Raw genomic sequence first — 21,153 nt, 5'->3', positions numbered from 1 at the left:
GTGATTCAACAGTCTTGCACAATTCACAGTGCTCACCATGAGAGACAATGGACTCTGAAAAACAAACTGAGGGTTCTAGAGGGGAGGGGGGTGGGAGGATGGGTTGGCCTGGTGATGGGTATTGAGGAGGGCACGTTCTGCATGGAGCACTGGGTGTTATGCACAAACAATGAATCATGGAACGCTACATCTAAAACTAATGATGTAATGTATGGGGATTAACATAACAATAAAAACATTTTTTTAAAAATTAAAAAAAATTTTACTGTGTTCATTAACGTAGAGTTCCAATGAGAAATAGAAAAAAAATTTTAATTGATTAGACATAAGGGTAAACTTTTAAAGTTACAAGTTTTATTTAACATTTTATAGGGAAAAAAGACCTTTATTTTTTAATCTTTTAAAATAATTATTTATTTTGATAGAGAGCATGAGTGTGAGGGGGAGAGAAGGAGAGAATTTCAAGCAGACTCTGTGCTAAGCACAGAGACCTTGATCTCACAACTCTGAGATTACAATCTGAGCCTAACTGACTGCACCACCCAGGTGTCCTGAGAGACCTTTAAAACACTGATAAGATAATCAAAAGAACCATATTTCATGTGTGATGGTAGAAATGATTCTACTAGCTTCCATATCTTTTCTCAAATGAGATTTTTATTTATTTTTTTAGAGAGAGAGAGCACGTGTGGGGGGGGAAGAGCTGACGGAGAGGGGGAGAGAGAATCTTAAGCAGGGTCCACCCTCAGCATGGAGCCTGACGAGGGGCTTAATCTCACAACCTTGAGATCATGACCTGAGCCAAAATCAGAGTGGGACACTTAACTGACTGAGCCACTCAGGCGTCCCTCAAATGCGATTTTTATTCTCATTTGGAAAATGGAGCATTTACTTTCCTTTTCAATTTTCCTTTATCCCAACTTCAAAGCTTCAGTACCTAATAAATAGATTTTAATTCTCCTTCCACCACCATTTTTAAAATGATTGCTTATGGGGGCGCCTGGGTGGCTCAGTTGGTTAAGCGACTGCCTTCGGCTCAGGTCATGATCCCGGAGTCCTGGGATTGAGTCCCGCATCAGGCTCCCTGCTCAGCGGGGAGTCTGCTTCTCGCTCTGACCCTCCTCCCTCTCATTCTCTCTGTCTGAAATAGGTAAATAAAATCTTTAAAAAAATAAAAATAAAAAATAAATAAAATGATTGCTTATGAATAGAACCCTCCCTGATATACATCAAATTTTATTATTAGAAATAATTGAAGGAGGATTTCTATAGAACCGAACAACTCATGAAAGGTTTGGATCTTACTAAAATTCACCAAAATCTTAAAATTAAACCTTTTTAAACTTCTTGAATGACTATACTAACCCCTTAAATTGTCATTCTGTTCACCCCTTCTCCTAAGTCTACAAAGCACAAAATGACATAACTCTTTAAAAATATAAATGAAATCATGGCACCCCTCCCCCTAAAACCTTCTAATGGTTTCCCATTTAATTGATAAAATATCATCATCATGGTATACTAGACCTTACGGTGCCTTTCGTGGCCTCATCTATTATTCTATCTATGGCTCACTTGGCTCCAGTCACACTAGCCTCCCTGTGCCTGGAGGTTCTAAATATCCCTTGTCTTAGAGTCTTTGCACTGTTTTCTTTTTCCATGGCTGCTATTTTTCCAATATCACATGTCTTACTCCTTTTTAGGCTTCATTCAAATATCACCTTATCAGAAATGTGTGCAATGATTATCCTATCTAAAATAGTATCTCTATTCTATCACTTATTATCTCTATGTCTTTATTTATCTGTCTTCATATTTCTATTTCTTCTATAATATTTAGTACATGACCTTACATTATGTATTGATTTGTTGATTTTTTGGCTGCCCAAAATATAATCTACTTGAGAGTGGAGTTTTTATCTCTTTTGTCTATGGTTGTATTTGTGGGGTTTGGCACAAAGTAGTGTCTCAATAAATAATGCTGGAATAAATCAATGAAAAGCTAATTCTCTCATTGGTCTGATTGCTTCCTTGTCATAGCACTATAGTGAGAATCACTCTGAAATTAGCTTAATATATTTTCAGTATAAATCTTTTTCTGACCCTTGCAGGGTAATTAGCCTTGTGAACTAAGGCAAGTCATTCATCCTCCCTAAAATTGATCACCCTTGCCTATAAACTAATAAGATCCACACCTGCCTTCCTTACCTCACAAAATTGCTAGGTGGACCAAATGAGATAACAAAAGATGAAAATGCATTACAAACTTCCAAGTATAGTTCTAAAATGATCAAATTTAAAAGGGTGACTGAAGCATACCAAGTACAGCTATGGTATGTATATAAACTGGCCTAGTTTTATAATTTAATATCTTATTAATAGAAATACATGGAATGATGAACTAAACAATTTTCTTAGGATTGCAGCTTTTTATACTCAATTTTCTAGGTACAATTGGCAATACATTTTTTTTCTGGTGTAATCATTTGTTTACTTTGACATGTTTGGTATTCCTACAAGATTTTTACTGTGTGTGTGTGTGTGTGTGTATACCAACACCTCTTCTTCAGATTAAAAAAATAATGGTTAGATACACCCACTATAATAATGAACTGACACATTTAAAGAACTCAAGGCTACATGTCAACGGCAATACAGGGTAAGTTGAATGATGAGGAAGTGTTCAGAAAAGTAGGTGGGTGTTTGAAATAAATATTTAAAATTTAGTGGATATAAAGGTGTTCTCACTTTATTCTTCCTTTCCAAATTACTAGACTACCTCAGAGAGAGTATTAAAGAAATTAGATAAAATTAAAGAGTCTGAATACATAGAACACAAAGAAAGGAGAGGCATAAATTATCCTAATCAGAAATCGAAATAGTGCAAGGATTTGAAATAGAGATAGGTTGATACATAGATAGTAGATAAATGATAGAACAATTTATGCATATAAACATAGTATAGGTATGTTTCAGATTGGCCATATTATCTATGTTAGCCACAAAAGAATTATTCAAGGTCACATGAAAGTAGAGCTGAGATCAAAGTGAGATAACCAGTGTTGCCTGAACTATCTTAGCATTGAAATGTTAGATATGACACTTGAATTTGAATAATCAGAATTTAGTGTTAAAAATACAGATTTCTGTATCATACCCCAGATTTACTGCAAGAGATTTTCTCAAGGTAGATACTAGGAAGCTGCTTTTTTATTATGTATTCATAATGAATCAACACACTCAATTTTAAGAATCACTGTCATATATATGTCATACCATCTATGTAATTGATACTTTTTTAGATAGTTTCCCTTTATATGAACTCTACCTTGTTATCCAAATTTGTCTTGCTCCAAGGAAACGTAGTGGATTATAAATTCTTTACAAAGGAGGTATTTATTCCCCAACACTGGCTGTTTTTTCAGCAGTATTGCTTTTTTCCTCCTTCTTGATATACCTCTTGCATAGCAAACTGCATGCCAGACTGTGTCACTTAGTCTTCAGATTGGCAACTTAATGGGCTTTATGTCTTCTTCCTGCCTGAATGTATAATTATATTTTAGGTGGTAACTGACAACTGAAAATAATAATAATCATTCTAATAATCATTTAATCGTCCTCCATGTGGGATATCTGTGATGAGATCTCCATAGCAACAACCCCTTTTGGAAGCTACTGGTGTCAGTGTTTTTTGCTATATGCTTGTAAATCATAATCAACTGTGATATTATTTTTCCTTAAAAATAAGTTTTGATATTGACATTGTATTTTAAGTATTGCAGAAACCCGAGGATGTTTATTGGGGTAGAGATAAGAAGGAACTGGAGCTTTGATCATGAAAAAGGAAATCTGAGGGATGTTAAAGTATAATTTTCAAAAAGGAAAAAAAAATCATTACTCCATACAAATGTAAAATGTACAATCATTACTCCATACAAATGTAAAATGTAAAATCAAAGACTTATTTGATTCATTAATTAAGAAAAAAACCATTAAGATGTTGTGCACAGTTCAAAGAGCACTTGAGAAGCTAAGTGTCTATAGAAAATTTAACAAAGAAATGCCAGGTTGAGTGCTGATTTATACAGAAATCTAATTAATGTCCAGCAAAGCCATAAACCACAACCTCTCAGGTTATCTGTTCCACCAGAAAGACATTGTCTCTTGAACTGACAAAAAAATCTGCAAGTTAATTTCTGTCCTTACACAATTATAATATCCCAGTCAATATAAATTCTAGCAAAGTTGGAAGCCCAGAATTGCACTGAAAAAGAAAAAACAAAAAACAACAAACACTTCTTAATCTGTTTACCTATTTCCAAGTTTCAGATAATTTTTCCAACAGGAGGAAATAAGCTTTAGAAGTAACAAGTTTGTCTTCATTTAATTTGGAATTAGGCCAGTATCAATGGTTGTAAAAGGGCTCATACAGTGACAATTTGCGATGAGCTAGCCATTGGATAATCATTAAAGGACTTCAATTTCGATGATTTCTTGAATATAATATAGTGTTTGCTTCAGGCTCTTCTGTGTCTACAAGGAAGATTAAGAAATACAGTTGGGGGGCGCCTGGGTGGCTCAGTTGGTTAAGCGACTGCCTTCAGCTCAGGTCATGATCCTGGAGTCCCGGGATCGAGTCCCGCATCGGGCTCCCTGCTCAGAGGGGAGTCTGCTTCTCCCTCTGACCCTCCTCCCTCTCATGTGCTTTCTCTCTCTCATTCTCTCTCTCTCAAATAAATAAATAAAATCTTAAAAAAAAAAAAAAAAAGAAATACAGCTGGGATGAAATTCAGTGAAGAAGTTCTGTTTCATATCCCTTAAGAAAAAGCCAAATTCCATAGTGATTCTTATTTCAGTATCAGAAACTACTTTCTGAGGGCCCATACATATGGGCAATTCTGGGCTGAATCACTGAATTAAATCCTTAATAAAGACATGGGAGAACTAAAGAGAATAAAGTGAAAAATTCAATCATGTTACTCTTTGTTCTTATAATTCCAGAGGCTCCCAATGACTTATAGTCCAAACTTCTCCCCAAGGCTGACATAAGGCACTGCAGGATCTGGTTTCTGGCTATTTCTCTGACCTCTTCTCCTACCACTCATTGCTCCCACTGCTCTTTATACTCAGTCGCTGGGCACAGACTTTGAAAATATACTATGACCATTCCCAAGAACTGTAGTTATCATAGTTTATCTATGTGCCAGACATATTTCTTTATCTTTTTATTGTGGTAAACAAACAAACACGTTTCATGAGGTCTACCCTCTTAGCACATTTTCATGTGCACAGCACAATATTGTTAACTATAAGCACAGTGTTGTAAGGCACATCTCTAGAATTTTTTCATCTTGTATGACTGGATCCCTATAGCCCTTGAACAACTGCAATCTCACCCTCCCCCCATCCCTGGTAACCACCATTCTGCTTCTTGCTTCTATGAGTTTGACTACTTTAGATAAGTCATCTGAGTGGAATCATGTAGTATTGGTCCTGTTGTGACTGGCTTGTTTCATCTAGTTAATGTCTTCAAGGTTCATACATGTTATGTAATTACTATAGTTTTGTAATATATTTTAAAATCAGGAAGTGTGATGCCTCCAGACTTGTTCTGGCTCAATATCACTTTGGCTATTTATGGCATTTTGTGGTTTCATAAAAAAAGTTAGAATTGTTTTTTCTATTTTTATAAAACTGCCATTGAGGTTTTTATATGGATTGCATGGAAACTACAGATTGTTTTGGGTAGTATAGACATTTAATAATATTAATTTTTTTCAATCCATAGATACAAAATGTCTTTCCATTCCAAGCTCATAATGACTAGGTTATATATTGTTGAAAACAAGGAGTTTAAAAGTATCTTGATTTTGAGTAATGTGGTGTAACATTAAATCAGAGTAGAGTAGAAACTTCAATTAAAAATTAGTGTCAATGAATCAATTTAATTTATATCTACCTTACTCATTCCTTATGAATATATCATTCATATTATCATTTCATTTTTCTCAAAAATTGTCATTTTACAATACAGAGGCTCATGTCACCTACATATTAATCATGATATTACATGTTAAACATTGTCTGAAATTGGCATTTGTCCCTATCCTCCTAGAAACCCACACATACTGGAACACAAGTGAAAATTTCATTGAACATATTTTCAGTGGTCTAGAGAGCTTTCTTTCTTAGAGCTGAGGTGGCATTTATTTATTTATTTTTTGGTATGGAGAGAATAAATATCAATATTGATTATTAATCATTAAAATACAATATTAATCTCTTACCAATATTAATCTAATAATCTTGAATTATCAGTATCATCTATATATTAATCTATTTACCTATTTGTCAATCCACACATTACCTTTGAATTTAATTCTATATTATTTTGAATTACAATAGATTATGTATTACATTGAATACAGAATTTATTTTAAATGATGTAAACTAGTAACATGAAAATAGCCATTAAAAAATTTAATGCACAAATTGTTGGGGATTCACAGAGGAAAATCCCAGCTCAAGGACTCTAATGTTGAGTATTCCTGAAGGCAGAAAACAATTCCAAAAAGAATACCAACCATATTAGATGAAATAATTTAAAAAAATAATGATCGTCATCATCATAAACATATTTGTCAAGTGAACAGTCAATAAAGAACCCTGGCATGAATTAGCTATTCCTTTTGTTTCACACACATATAGAATATAAATTGAGCATTTATCAGTGCCTTAGGGATGTTTAGTAGGTGCTCAATAAATATTTTCTGAATGAATGAAATAAGGTTAAATAATGAAATGGAAATTTTTTTTTTTTTAAGATTTTTATTTATTTATTTGACAGAGAGAGAGAGAACGAGAGCCGGAACACAAGCAGGGGGAGTGGGAGAGGGAGAAGCAGGCTTCCTGCCGAGCAGGGAGCCCAATATGGGACTCGATCCCAGGACCCTGGGATCATGACCTGAGCCGAAGGCAGCCGCTTAACGACTGAGCCACCCAGGCGACCATGAAATGGAAATTTTATCCTGTTGTCTTTCTTGGGGTTATTTATTGATTCTTAAATAAAAGGTGATTTTGAGTGACCAAACTCCATTGCTACAGCTTTTTTTTCTGTTTATTTTGAGCTACTTTATTTAAAAGATTTCATTATAAAGACAGACCTCCAGTTTTGAAGCTAGTTAAAACCCTAGGGGAAATGGGCAAAATTAGGAAAGAAAGAAGACTATGTGGGATTTTATTGTTGTTACTGATTTGACACATAAAATTTAGGCAATTCAAGATTTTGACGTATGGCTTGAGGACACTAGGGATCAGGGACATGGGCTAAATGAAATATCAAAAATCGTACTAGTATAATGCATCTTTTTTTTTAAAAGATTTTACTTATTTACTTGAGAGAGAGAGAGTGCATGCAAGCACAGGAGCAAGGGGGGAGGGGGAAGGGCAGAAGGAGAGGGAGAAGCAGACTCCCCGCTGAGCTGGGAGCCCAATGTGGGACTTGATCCCAGGACCCTGAGATCATGACCTGAGCTGAAGGCAGACCCTTAACCTACTGAGCCACCCAAGCGCCCCTATAATGCATCTTTTAAGTAACATCTTCATTTATTAAGATATGCGTTATAAATTTATGTGTAGAAGCTTTTGGGAAGAGACTTATGCTAAACTCATTAAAACTATACTGTGTACAAAAAAAAAGAGACTAGACAATGAAAAAAAATAGTATCATAGACTCCTTATGAGAGCCAAACTGGGAAGATAATCTAGCTAGTCCTTGCTGATAATGTCCTTTCACTGAGAGTAGTTGTCAAATATAACAAGATTTTGATAAAAAATTCTGTGGAAGAGTCTTTTCTTGTACTGAGTTCCATTCAGATCTGATGAGCTTAGGGTAATTAAATAAATTACTTAGAGTAACATACTTATATGTAAATCATTGCCTCAAAACCAAAAATAGCCCCCAAAATACAGTTTCTTATTACTGGCAAAGGTTAAAAAGGGATACAACCCATTTTTTATTTTGTAGGAAATGATTCAATAGGCTCCAAATCACTGGGCCTGCAGGAGATATGATGTGATTTCATTAGACTTTGAGTGTGAAAATACAGAGCCACTACTGATTCACTCAGCTGGTATGGTGGGGAGGAATGGGGAACATCACTCCAGCAACATATAATTCACATTTTATCTTGATCTTTTCTATTGTTTTTCTAGTCTCTATTTCATTTATTTCTTCTCTAAACTTTATTATTTCCTTTGTCTGATAAATTAGGTCTTAGTTTGTTCTTCTAGTTTTTTGATGTGTAAAGTTAAGTTCTTTATCGAGATCTTTTTTGTTATTGTAGGTGTTTATCACACTAAACCTCGCTCTTAGAACTACTTTTGTTGCATCCCATAAATTTTGTTATGTTGTTTTTTTTTGTTTTTTGAAAAGATAAACAAAATTGACAACTCTTAACTAGACTAAGAAAAAGACTCAAATAAAGAAAATTATAAATGAAAGAGAGGACATTATAATGGACACCACAGAAATACAAAGAACTGTGAGACTACTATGAAGAACTATACACCAATTAAACTTGGCAACCTAGAAAAAATGGAGAAATTCCTAGAAACATACAACCTACCATAACTGAATCATGAGGAAATAGAATATCTGAGCAGACCAATGATGAATAAAGAAACTGAATCAGCAAACTGCACTTAGCAGCACATTCAAAAGACTATATACCATAATCAAGTAAAATTTATCCCTTGAATGCAAGGATGTTTCAATTTGTGAATCAATAAATGTGATACACAACATTAACAAATTAAGAATAAAAATCATACAATCACCTCAATAGATGCATAAAAAGCATTTGACAAAAAGTCAACATTTTTTCATGATAAAGAAAACTCTCAAAAATTAGATGTAGAAGGAATGTACTTCAACATAAGGTTTATATCTGACATACCCACAGCTAACATCATACTCAATGTGAAAACATAAAATCTTTTTATCCAAGATCAAGAATAAGACAAGGGTGCCCACTCACACCGATTCTATTCACCATAGACTGGAAGTCCTAGCCAGAGCTATTAGGTGAATGAATGAATGAATGAATGAATGGCATCCAAATCAGAAAGGAAGAAGAAAAATTGTCTCTATTTGCAGATAGCATGATATCATATATAGAGAACCCTAAATATGCTACCAAAAAACTTAGAACTAGTAAATGAATTCAGTAAAGTTGCAGGATACAAAATCAATATACACAAATCTGTTGTATTACTATATACTAACAGTGAACTACCAGAAAGAGAAATTAAGAAAACAATCCTATTAACAATAGCACCAAAAAGAATAAAATATTTAGGGATAAATTTAACTAAGGAGGTGAATGATCTGTATACTTAGGACTATAAGATATTGAAAGCAATTAAAGAAGACACAGTAAATGTAAAGATATTCTATGTTCATAGATTAGAAGAATTCATATTACTCAATATCCATACTACTATAAGCAATCTACAGATTCAACACAATCCCTATCAAAATCCCAGTGGCATTTTCCACAGAAATAGAAAAAAATGAATCTAAAATTGGTACAGAACTACAAAAGACCCCAGGTAGCCAAACAACCTTAAAAAAGAATAAAACTTGAGGCATCACATTACCGGATTTCAAACTACAGTTGACCTTTGAACAACATGGGTTTGAACTGAATGGATCCACTTGTATGTAGATTTTTTGATCAATACATCACTGTAAGTGCATTTTCTCTTATGATTTTCTTAATAACATTTTTTCTCTAGCTTACTTTATTATAAGAATGCAGTATATAATACATGTGACATAAAAAATATGTTTTAATTAACTGTTTATGTTATTGGTTAAGGTTTCTGGACCACAGTTGGCTACTTGTAGTTAAGTTCCATAAAAATGGTTAAAAATGGTAAGTTTTATGTTACGTGTATTCTGCCACAATAAAAATACAAAAATTAAAAAAAAAAGAATAGCCCAGAAATAACCCCATGCACATACGGTCAATTAATATTGACAAAGGTGCCTAGAATACAAAACAGGTAAAGGTTAGTCTCATCAATAAATGATGTTGGAAAAACTGGATATCCACATGCAGAAGAATGAAATTGACTCATATCAAAGACCATGCACAAAAATCAATTCAAATGCATTAAAGACTCAGAAACCTAAGACTGAAACCATAAATCTCCAAGAATAAAACATAGAGGAAAGTATCTCTTTGGATATGACACCAAAAGCACAAGCCAACAAAATCAAAAATAAATAAGTAGGGTTACATCAAATTAAAAAGCTTTTGTATCACAAAGGAAACAATCAACAGAGTGAACAGGTAACACTAAAGGGTAGAAAATACTTGTAAGCCATATATATGATAAGAGGTTATATCCAAAATTTGTAAAAAAAACAAAAACAAAAACAAAGCAAAACAAAACCTCCTATACCTCAAACACACACACACACACACACACACACGATTTTTGTATTGTCTAAAAATTGGGCAAAGTATCTGAATAGATATTTATCCAAAGACATACAAATAGCCAGCAGGTATATGAATAGTTGCCTAACTGCACTTTTCATCAGGTTTATATATAACCTCAATGAAATTAATCACAATGAGATAGCACCTCATACCTGTTAGAATGGCTATTATTAAACAAGCAAACCAATGATACAGAGAAAAGGGAACTCTGGTATACTGCTCTGGGAATATAATTTGGTATAGCCATTATGAAAAACAGTATAAAGTTTCCTCAAAAAATTAAAAATAGAAGTACTGTATGATCAACTAATGCTACTTCTGGGTATTTTTCCAAAGAAATCCAAATCTGGATCTTAAAGAGATATCTTCACTCTCAGGATCATTGCAGATTATTCACAATAGCCAGGATAGAGAAACAACCTAAACATCCATCAACAGATGAATATATTTAAAAAGTGTGGTATATTCATATGATGGATTATTAGTTGGCCTGTAAAAAGAAGGAAATCTTGCCATTTGTGACAACATGGATGAACCTGGAGAACATTATACTAAGTGAAATAAGCCAAATGCAGAAAGACAAATACTGTATAATCTCACTTATATATGGACTCTAACATAATCAAACTCATAGATGCAGAGAATACATGGTGATTGCCAGGGGCTGGCAGGGGAGATGATGATCAAAGGGTACAAAGTTTCAGTTATGCAAGATAAAGAAGTTCTGGAGTTTTACTACATAGCATAATGTCTATAGTTAACAATACTGTATTATAGGGCACCTGGGTGGCTCAGTTGGTTAAGCAACTGCCTTCGGCTCAGGTCATGATCCTGGAGTCCCTGGATCGAGTCCCGCATCGGGCTCCCTGCTCGGCGAGGAGCCTGCTTCTCCCTCTGACCCTGCCCCCTCTCATGTACTCTCTCTCATTCTCACTCTCTCAAATGAATAAATTAAAAAAAAAATACTGTATTATAGATTTTATGTTTAGAGTTCCTACCACACACATAATAACAACAATAATAATGGGGCAAAAGGAAACTGAGAGGTGATGGATTGTCTTTGGCCTTCATGGTGATGATGTTGCATGGGTATATACTTATCCCCAAACTCATTGAGTTCTATACATCAAAAATGCATAGTTTTTTTTTTTTCCTTTTAAATCATACCTCATAAGGTAATTTAAAAACAAAGGAGAGGGGCGCCTGGGTGGCTCAGTTGGTTAAGCGACTGCCTTCGGCTCAGGTCATGATCCTGGAGTCCCTGGATCAAGTCCCGCATCGGGCTCCCTGCTCGGCGGGGAGTCTGCTTCTCCCTCTGACCCTATCCCCTCTCATGTGTTCTCTCTCTCTCATTCTCTCTCTCTCAAATAAATAAATAAAATCCTAAAAAAAAAAAAAAACAAAGGGGAAAATATCAAAAAAAATAAAGTTTAGAAAATGTGTAATTCAGTTACCCTTTTACCTTTTCCAATTATATAACCACACATACCTAATACCTGTTAAGAAATTATGCTGTGTTATGAGCTTGGTAGAGATATGGGTATTGATTTGAACAAGTAATATTCTGGTTAGATATAGGGAAAATATTTCATTTAGTGTTTCAAATATGACTATGTAATTGAGTAAATGAAAAGAATCACTGTGAGAGATTTCAGGAGATATATTCCCTGTCAATGAAAAAGGTTGTTAAGACTTTTTTGAAAACAAATGAGCAGGTGATAAAACGATTCTATGCTGATCATATATTTAAATCAAGTTGGTATAAGAATGAGAGTTAATACCCTTAAAGGAGAGGAATCACACAATCATCAAGATAATCTTTATGAAGAATAAGCATTCAATAAATTTACCTATTTGGATAAACTTCAACGAATATGTCTATCATATATATTTTTTTCATTTCTACTCACTTCTATATTTACCTGTATCATGTCTTTTTCCTTTTCCTCTCTCCCTCCATTCTTTTTCTATACCTTATATACTTTCATATAATATGAGGCACTTTATTAGACAAATTAAAAAATGAGCAAATGGATGCAAATGAAACAATGGATGCAGTTTAGTAGATGCAGGTCAAAAAGACTGGTCATATAAGTTTAGTATATTTAAATTGTTGAGTATATTTTCAATTTGTTGAGACCTGACTTTGGAAAAGAACAGGAAAAGTTTGTGTTCTTTCTGAGGAGCCCGATGTGTGTTTTAGAATATTTAATACTCTCATGTGCATGTGTTCAATGTCACTTTTTCTACATACAATACTACTACTACTACTCATTCTGGAATCATTAATCAGGTATAACACCCACCTTGGAGACCTTCTCTGGTTCCATCAATCTATGTCAAGCCCCCTTACTATAGTCTCCTGTTTTAATTTATTTACTTATTATTAATAGCATATATCTTACTTTTGATTTACTCTTATATCCTGTGAAAAAAAATCTCCTTATATCCCAGTATTTTATCTGGGTCTTCATTGTCACCAATGCCCTAGAATATATTATCTTCCCGCATTTGGAGTTCTTTGAGGAACAATGCCTTTTTAATACTCCTGTGAATCTGTCTATGTAATTTTTATCAGAACCACAAGTATTTATTCATTTGAATTAAGGAAATTATTTTCTTCTGCCTTTTTTTTTTAAAGATTTATTTATTTGAGAGAGAGAGAGAGAATGTGAGCAGGGGGAGGGGCAGTAGCAGAGGGAGAGAGAATCCTTAAGAAGACCCCCGCTGAGCAGAAAGCCCAATTCTGGGCTCGATCCCAGCACCCTGAGATCATGACCTGAGCTGAAATCAAGAGTCAGCACTTAACCGACTGAGACACCCAGATGATCCTATTTTCTTCTGCCTTTAATGCTAAATCATAAACTCCAAATATTAACCCTATTTATATTTCATTAAAGTAATACTTAAAATACAGGTACATAATTTTGGAATTGTGGAATGTGATACTGTGAACTATAATAAAAATATATATATTTGGTCTTTGTCCTATTTCTAGCACAGAGCTTCTAAAAACCTTAGAATTTCCTAAGCGGTAAGAAAGATAAAGGTGTCTTTTATTATGTTAATGAGATGACTTTTGGAATTCCCCTAGGTCACCTAATGTTAGAGGCTGGTTGCCAGGGGAACCAACCCTGTGATCAAGGGTAGAATTTTAAGTCTCACCCCTTGACCTCTGCGGGGGGTGCTGGGGCTAGAGGTTGAATCTCTCTACAATGGTCAATGATTTCATCAATCATGCCTCTATAGTGAAGCTTCCGTAAAAACCCCAAAGGATGAGGTTTGGAGAGCTTCCAGGTTGGTGAACATCTGGAGGTGCTGGGAGAGTGGCATGCCTGAAGAGGTCACAAGAGCTCTGTGCCCTTTCCCCATACTTTGCTCATGGCATCTGTTCCATCTAGCTATTCCTGTGGTATATCCTTTTATAATAAACTGGTAATCTAGGATGTAAAATGTTTCTGAGTTGTGTGAGCCACTCCAGCTAACTAATTGAACCCAAAAAGGAGATCATGGGAACTTCTGATCTTTAGCCAGTAAGTCAGAAGTACAGGTAACAACCTGGACTTGCAACTGGCATCTGAAGTTGGAGGTGGGGCAGCCTTATAGGACTGAACATTCACCAGGGGAATCTGCTACTATCTCTGGGTATCTGAGCTGAGTTGAATTCTTGGACATCTGCTGGTGTCCGAGAAATTGCTTGGTGTTGTGTGGGAACATGAGCTGCCACATTTACATGCACATTGGAACTGGATCCAGAAACCCCCAAACTGGGATCATACTACTAGGGGTAGGTATAAAGCCATGCTAAATTTATTTGAATATATTTTTGATTTTTTAAAATATGTTGCATATGAAAGAATATTGAATGATACATCAAAAACATCGGTACCTACCATCAGTTAAAAAGTAATATAGTAATATATAATAATTAGTAATATAGTAATAATATAGCAATATAGTATATAAATATAACTAAAGCTTACTTTACTTCTCATCCTGAATTAAACTCTATCTGTGGGTTCTTTTGGTTTTTTTTTTTTTTTTTTGCTTTGTTTTGCATCTGTCTCTAGGATTATTGATTACTACAGTTAGTCATGGTCCTCTAGCAGGCAGCAATTTTGTAAGCATCAGACCAAAAACTTGACATTTAATAAAGGTTACTACACGATAGAAGCCCATTGTATAACCATTCAACATACTTCAAGAGTAGTTAGATTATTATAAAGTAATACTTAAGACTGATGGATACATCAGAAATGTTATACATTAAAGTGAAAGAAAATACATTATTATGTAGTATTATGGAAACATTAATGGTAGATTAAAGTTTACTTTATATCATATTTGCATATTTCTGTCACATCACATTTTTTTTGAAAAGACATTATTTGAGCAGTTATTCCCATAGCCTTTCTCTCTTCGGCAAGTTTGCAAATGTGTTAGACAGTGTGACCTTAATTGAACAGAATGTAATTGAACAAAACACACAAACAAGTAAATCTACTGTATCTAGAGGCTACACAAATCTATTTTTGCTTTTGACTTAACTGCTTTTTGAAAATATTGTTTTCTCTAACTTCAATACACTTAGAATTTCTACATGCCTGTCTTCCGTAATATTTTCTCCATCAGTGGTCCCAGGTAAGTTCACACAGAGGCAAAGGATACATCACATCAAAGACAAAGTGAAATCTTCTTACCTTTCAACAACTCTGAATGACCCCTTCTATTTCATTTATCTCACTTCATTTATTCAGAAAAATAAGCAATTAGAAAAAAACTGGTCTATTATTTATTATATGATTGAAAAGGTCAGAAGGAAGTGGGGATTCTTTATCCAAACCATTCACTATAGAGTAATGATACTGTCTGAGTCACTTCCAAAATTCTGAATAATCTTCTTGGTCTTCGCAGAGAGATCCTTCTATGGGAGACTTTTGTTGTCAATGTGTGACATATGTGATATCAGCCTTCCACTCATGTAATCCCTCCTTCAGTACATTTTTTGAGCAATTCCCCTGTGTCCTTTTCCTATGTTAGGCTCCAAGCAACCTTACAGATCTCACTGTAAAGCAAGGAGTTAGATGCTGTTGCCAAAGCAACAGTACTAATTTTGCTCTTTGTGTTTAATTTTTCCTATATTGATGGCCCAAATCCCAGGGTTTTATTTTTTCCTCATAAACAGGGCAAGATTTAAAATATAAAGTTGTTGCGCATTTTGCATTGTGTTTTTAGCAACTTGCTCATCAGAATCAATCTGATACATCCAAAACCGTGCCATGTCATTTCCCTCTGTCTTCCCTTTCTGTGTTTTATTTCTGAACTCATCCCTCAGGCTGCCTACTGTCCCATCATCTAACAAGGCATCTATGAGGGCAGTTTGCTCAAGGCTCCTGTTCTCTGAAAAACACTTCCTAAGTATAGCCTTAGCAGGATCTCTGGGAAGGCTCTGAGACTCGATGTTTGGTGTTCATCACTGGAAAGAGAGGTAATGAATGAACTGTAGTTCCTTCAGGCCATTCAGTTGTTTTATGCTCTCTTGGTGAAACCAACTGGAACATTTTAAGAATGACAAAGCATACTGGACTTGTCAGAGCCAGGGCTACTGGTTGTTTCTCTGACCTCTGGAGAAAATATTGTCATAAATGATCAGGGCTTAATGCTTTTCAGAACCTTTGCACTTTAATGAACCCCATCCTCCCTTACCAGCAAAGCTCTTTATTCCAGAAAAATATATCTACATCTTCCTATCTCTAGCTCTATATTCTCATAGATATCTCTATTCCTACCTCTATTCCTATTAATTGCTCCATAAATATTGCCACTTATCAAAACATGTTATATGTTAACTATATATTTAACTTTGCAAAGCACATTTATTATAAGGGCAATTTATAGATAAGAGCCATGTGTCTTATTGCCCATGGATGCCCTCATTGCACGGGAGTCAAGGACCCAAACCAGGCTTTGCTGGTCATAAACTGCAGGATCTTGGCCAAGTTTCTTCACTCTTGGTTTCTGGATCAGCCAAATAAAGAAATGGACTAAGTGATCACTAAAATCCCTTCCAACTCTAATCATCATTTCATTACACTGATACAGTAGAGAGATTATAGCAGCTCAATAATCATGTTTGGCAAATATATAAAAAGAAAGATATTTAAGAAGGAAAATTTTTCTGAGAAAGGAAAGGGTCCATGAGGCTAAAGTAACTCTAATTTTTATACTCTATTGTCCATGGGGACATCATTTTCATTTTTTCAAGAGTAAAATATTTAACCACATCATTTTCAGTAAATCTTTTCTTAACTGAGTTTGTTATTTAATTAAAATTTGTTTTAGGAAATCTTACCAATAGCACAGGCTAAAAGTACCTTTTGAAGAAAAGTTAAGTCTAGATGGAAATGGACAGAGGCTATAGGAGAAAATATTAGTAGGAAGGTGACAAGTGTTGAGAAAAACCTCACTGATTTGTGTAGTAGTCAAGTACCCAGCAGACAACACAGAGTATATCAAAGGTTTTCTCTGAAGAGGGTTTAATGGAGGGACTGCTTACAAAGGTATAAAACAAATGTAAGGGCTTAAGTTAGGTACTCACACTTTGTGTATTCAGTGTGAAGAGGACAGTAGCAATCATGAAGACACCGTTGCCACATCTAGACCTAAAATTAAAGAGGCATGAGCAAGATTACTGCAGCCAGGAGAGAAATAGTGGAAAATAAGCCACCCACCAGAAGCTGGTCCCTTAGAACACGGCCACTATCAGATGTATAGTAAAGCAACAAGGGAATGACAAGGACAGGGCATGGGAATCATTACCTCAATTTTTCTCTTCCTTTATTTTCTGATATCCTGCCAGTCCCTTCCATTGGCTCTCTGCACCTCAGAGGGTCACAGAACCCAAATGACATAGGTTATAGTGGTAAGAGCAAGTTAAAGAGGGTGGTAGATAAATATGTAAAAGAAACAGAGAGTAACTAGCATACCCAATCAGTTCTGCCATCCAGCATCCATTCACATCCTCTACTTGAGGAAGAAATTCACATTCCACCCCTCCCATCACCACCACCACCAATAAACACAGTTTTATAGAACTCTCCCAGTAATGGCAGGATGTTGTCAATTCAGTCATATTTTCAGCAGGAATTTAAACTGTAAAGAAGGGAGGTACCATGGGTACTCTATATAAAACTTAAGAGAGAAGAATTATAATAAATAACAATACCAACAAAAACATTGCTGTGATTTTTTTTCTCTAGCAGGCATTAAACTGAATTAGATCATCATAGCTTTTTTTTCCATCACTCATTTCATTTTATCCTTACCTGTTCCAACAACTCAACAGGTTGACTTCATTATTTTTCTTGGAGAAATATTTCTCACAGAAATATCTTCCTTATTGAATCACTTCAATCATGTATTTCATTATTAGTAAATGACTCTATCTTCATTATTTTTCAGTGAGAACTGTAGTTCTCATTGACAATTGTTATTTGGGAGTAACATGACTAGTGAATCCTATAGATTCTGGACATGGGTCTCCTTGCCAGCATTGTAGAGTGGTAACCCCATTTCTCTTTGGTAATCAGAATCAGTTGTCCCAGTCAGTACAGCAGCTCCTTCAATGTTTGTTGGTTCAGCTACCTGAAGGGACTAAAATGGTTTATATTGCACCTCATATTAGATAGAGATTCTATTCAACGATTAGGGTTTTTTTGCCTTGGTTTTATATTATTCCTATGAATTCCATGTAAAACATCTATATGTACTCTGCTAGGCATTTCCCCTCTAGCTCTTCTTATGAAAATAGAATTCCATCTTTTATAACTATCCCCAATAGAAACTTGAGATTGCTTCTTAGACTGTTGATAGTATGAGAGGAATCAACTGAGCTGATAATATTATAGTGCCTCTGAAACAAAAATACATTATATGTTAAAAAAAAAAAAAAGAAGATAGCAGGAGAGGAAGAATGAAGCGGGGGAAATCGGAGGGGGAGACAAACCATGAGAGACGATGGACTCTGAAAAACAAACTGAGGGTTCTAGAGGGGAGGGGGTTGGGGGGATGGGTTAGCCTGGTGATGAGTATTAAACTGGGTGTTATACGCAAACAATGAATCATGGACCACTACATCAAAAACTAATGATGTAATGTATGGTGATTAACATAACATAATAAAAATATTAATAATTTATTGAGCATCATTTTATAAATTAAAATGTCCAATCCTGAGTAGACAGCAACAAATCATTAACACACGCCAGATGAATGAGTGGTATATACATAAATTGTGACCCTAAGCTGCAAGGGAAATTGTATATTAACACTTTTGTGCCAGGAACAATTTTTAATCATTTGATTACAATTGTGATGAATTAATTACATTTTCTTGCAAACTATATATAATACTGATATATCTTTGTTTGTAAACAAAACTGAAATGCAAGACAGCAAATAAATTCTCATGGCCATCACACAAATGGCAGAATGGTGACCTGAAGGTAGAACATCCTATTATAAAATTCATTTTCCTTTGAATACAAAATGGAGTTTTCTATCTGCCAAAGTACTGACTGTTGTTTCTTTAAGTTCTGCACATAATAGAACTTAGTAATTTAAAGGAAATTTTGTTTAAAGATATCTGTATTCCACTTTCAAAGTGGAAATTTAGGAAGAGAAATTAAGGCAAATGAATTTGAGTATCATGTCAGACTGAGGATCTTTAATCACTATCATTTCACACAAAGGAGCCTGAAATTGCCTGAGAAGAGAAGTTAAGAATTGAGGTATGCTCTATAAAAAAATGCTAATGCTATAAAAGGCAATTCAGATGTGAGCCCATTAAGAGAAAGTAATGATTTAAAACGGTATTTTAAAAACTACATTTAGGGTAATTTCTTAAAAATTGAAGCTACTTTTGGGGGTAATAACTTTTATACAATCAGTTATTTTGAAAACTGCAATTGAGAAAATGGTATCAGTGTGAACTTCTTTTATTCAGTTTTAAATGAAAAGTGTGAAAATTAATATTATTTGGGAGAAAAGGACATTATATGAAATAATTCTAGCATGTATTCAATAAACTGTTGAATCTGATGTTTGAATCACCATCCACACGATATGGAACAATCTAAAGCTATTCCTACAAATAGAGCACATTCAAACAGAGTGATGACGATGATTTACTTTTTCAGGTGAGCTGTATTTCTTCATTTGTTTTCCTGGCTTTCAGCAGTCAAGCTCTCTCAAAGTACCTACATTACCTCACTGGCAGAATCACCCTGAAGGTAAATGTGGATAAATTACCAGGTCACAGATGATAAATGCAAGAAAACTCCTGGGCGGTAATTTCACTTCCCCAAAGATTGTGGGTGCCCAGAGAACCAAGATTATAAGTGGCTGACTGGAGTCTTTCAGCTGGAAGACACGTTCCAACCAAGTGACTGATTTGTCACTGAATCTTCGCTTTCATCAAAAAGTTACTACTGTGTCCAGACAATCAGGAGAATAAAGTGTATTTAGTCACAGAGAATATTCCATGCTTTTTCTATGTGCAGTGCTGTGGAGTAAAAAGGATACTATCTCAATATAATTGTAATAAAAATAATAATAATGGACAATTTGCTCTGAATGTTTTCTATGTCCCACTCACCAGCTAAGAACCTATAATAACCCTAAAAAGAGAATCCTCTTTATTATCATTATTTATATATAGATTAGAGAGGTTAAATGGCTTCCTCAGGTTTCCTGTGTACCAAAAGAGCCTCTTCCTTCAATTGGAATTATATATATAATTATATATTATATAGAAATATTTTATTGTATATAAATATTTTATAAATATTATATATAAATATTTTAATACAAATAAATATTTTAAATATATAAAATAGTTTAAGTAAGTATATTTATTTATAACATATAAATCATATGTAATTAATTTAATATACATAATATTTATATAATATGTTATATATATTTTTTCTTTATAATTCTGCCCAGATTATTTCATTTGTTCCTCACAGCTACCCATTTTAAAGTAGAGGAAACTATGTCTCAAAGAAGATATTTTTCCTAGCATGGAATTGTAATTGCCCACTTGAGATAATTTTAATCAGTGATCTGAAATGTATCCAAGAGGGCTCCCCATCCCTATAAACAACTAGTTCACTTCTTCAAAGAGGATCTTAACTGTTCAGATAACTCATGTTTGCAGTGGAAGTCCTCTTAATTTTTAGATATTGAATGACCAGTGAGCTGCATAGAGAGATTCTCTAGGATCGAGGGTTGTGAATGGATTTTTATTATAATTAGAGCACATCACATGCTCTAATTACAGGACATTTTTCAGAAATTATTTTAGTTTATACATTTCAGCTAATTAGCTTTAGTTAGTGTACATTACACTGAGCAATCCTATAATGTGAATTTTAAGTGTTAGCTACATATTTTCTGATGATGAATGCTACAGATTACAGAGTAGACTAAAATATAAATAACATATGATAAGATGCATCCTGCAGGCCATGGGAAAATGGGTGGCCTATACTCTATTCAGGTGATATAAAGAAGACTAAATTGCAGGTGTACAGAAAATACAATGAAAGCTAGAATAAATACAAGTGCCCTCTCTGGTAGC

The 21,153-nt window shown here is 34.4% G+C and overlaps 1 long non-coding RNA gene across 1 annotated transcript in view; it reads left to right on the top strand.

Annotated features, from left to right (window-relative positions):
* The window catches only part of LOC135362347 (uncharacterized), a 29,618-nt gene extending 9,508 nt beyond the window's left edge, over positions 1 to 20,110 (top strand). The window contains exon 3 of the long non-coding RNA XR_010406919.1: positions 19,709 to 20,110. This is a non-coding gene — a long non-coding RNA (uncharacterized LOC135362347). The remainder of the gene's footprint in view (positions 1 to 19,708) is intronic.
* The last annotated feature ends 1,043 nt before the right edge of the window (positions 20,111 to 21,153 follow it).

This window comes from Mirounga angustirostris, unplaced genomic scaffold (assembly GCF_029215605.1).
Source record: "Mirounga angustirostris isolate CCGP_5_RB_7025 unplaced genomic scaffold, mMirAng1.0.hap1 SCAF_13, whole genome shotgun sequence".
Classification (NCBI taxonomy): Eukaryota; Metazoa; Chordata; class Mammalia; order Carnivora; family Phocidae; genus Mirounga; species Mirounga angustirostris.
The sequence above is the reverse complement of the archived record's forward strand: the minus strand, read 5'-3'. Positions and strand labels throughout refer to the sequence as shown.